Source organism: Rhinopithecus bieti, unplaced genomic scaffold, assembly GCF_001698545.2.
Source record: "Rhinopithecus bieti isolate Rb0 unplaced genomic scaffold, ASM169854v2 scaffold_11040, whole genome shotgun sequence".
In the NCBI taxonomy this organism is placed as follows: Eukaryota; Metazoa; Chordata; class Mammalia; order Primates; family Cercopithecidae; genus Rhinopithecus; species Rhinopithecus bieti.
This window is the reverse complement of record NW_016806581.1, coordinates 4,642-6,267: the sequence shown is the minus strand read 5'-3', so window position 1 is coordinate 6,267 and position 1,626 is coordinate 4,642. Positions and strand designations below refer to the sequence as shown.

Sequence of the window (1,626 nt, the reverse complement as noted above, 5' to 3'; positions counted from 1 at the left end):
AGAAAACCTTTCAAACTGTATTTATTTAAAGATCTTTGTCCCTTTGAATGTTTTGGTAGAAATGAAACCAAGGATTCTTACAATTAGAATAGATGTGTGAACTGCATTGCTCACAATATCCTAACAATCTTTTATTTTCATGCACAAGATATCTCAGGGAGATTAAAAATAAAAGTATGTTATAACTCTCAAAAAGTTTAAACGTAATCATAAAACTCTCAATCTGTGTGTATTTTATAATAGTTTTATTGCAACGTTTTTTCTTACTCTTGCATTTTTCCAAATTTCTTGGCCACCTTCTAACAGGTAGTAGATTCTGAGCTTCCTTGTCCTAGGGAGACTTTTTTTTGACAGGAAGTATGTCTTACAGTGTTGAAAAGAATATGTGAGAAAAATACAAAACAGAGTATTTCTAGATTAGGCAGACTGCTTTGAGGGGAGAGAGATTGCCTCTCACAGTTTAAAAGAAATTTTTCCGGGTTAGGGTACTGAGAGGAAAAAACAAACAAGGGAAAAAACAAACAAGCGAAAATGGGGGACGGGAAGGCGGGAGAGGAGAAGCCTGAAAAGTCGCAGCGAGCTGGAGCCGCCGGAAGACCTGAAGAAGAAGCAGAAAAACCTGTGAAAACTAAGACTGTTTCTTCCAGTAATGGAGAGGAAAGTTCCAGTCGCAGCGCTGAGAAGCGATCAGCTGAAGAAGCAGCTGCCAACTTCCCAACAAAGCCTACAAAGATCTCCAAGTTTGGATTTGCCATAGTAGCAGCAGCTTTTAATGAAGATGAAGATAGTGAACCAGAGGAAATGCCTCCAGAAGCAAAGATGAGGATGAATAATATTGGAAGGGATATACCAACATCAGCTGGACCAAACTCCTTCAATAAAGGAAAACATGGGTTTTCTGATAACCAGAAGCTGTGGGAGTGAAATATAAAATCTCATCTTGGAAATGTCCATCACCAAGACAATTAAATGATGTTTTGAAATTGGGGTGTGGGGTGCGTGTAAAGTTAAAAGGAACAGTTTCCTTTTTTAAAGAATGGTATAAGACTATCTTTGGAGCTGCTTTTTTCTTTTTAATTTTTTAAAAGATTGAGTGGTACACTAATAAATGAGAGATTGAAATTAGAGGTAATTTATGTTTTATATACAGATTTCAAGACATTTGCTAATTTTGTAGTTTCATGTGATTAGTTTCCAAAGTTTACAGATAATAAAGAAATTGGAAACGGTACCTTTTAAGAATTGCATATTTATTTAGACACAACTATTAGCACATTAAGAGGGAAGCAAAAAGTTAGTCTATTTAAAACTGCAAGCAGTTACTCTCTTAACTACCTTATTACCTAAACTTGTCTGGCTCCCAGGAACAGCCTTATAGAGAGAAGGAGTATTGTATTGGGAGGAAAATGTTACTGAACTATTCACTGAAAGTAAATTTAGATAAAATACAGCTTTTTTCCTTATGGACATTTGTTTTGTTTCAAGTCATCATAAACTAGGTATTGCATTGCTATCAGTGGATACAGATGCTTAGTTCTTAAAATAATTTTTTTTTAAATGTAAACTGTTGAATATTTGAAATAGCCCATTTCACCTTAGTGGGTCTTGTCTATCTTCATTAGTCTT

General features: G+C 35.1%; 1 pseudogene; it reads left to right on the top strand.

Annotated features, from left to right (window-relative positions):
* The first annotated feature begins 531 nt into the window (after positions 1-531).
* LOC108532786 (PEST proteolytic signal-containing nuclear protein pseudogene) lies at positions 532-924 on the top strand (annotated as a pseudogene).
* Positions 925-1,626: the final 702 nt, after the last annotated feature.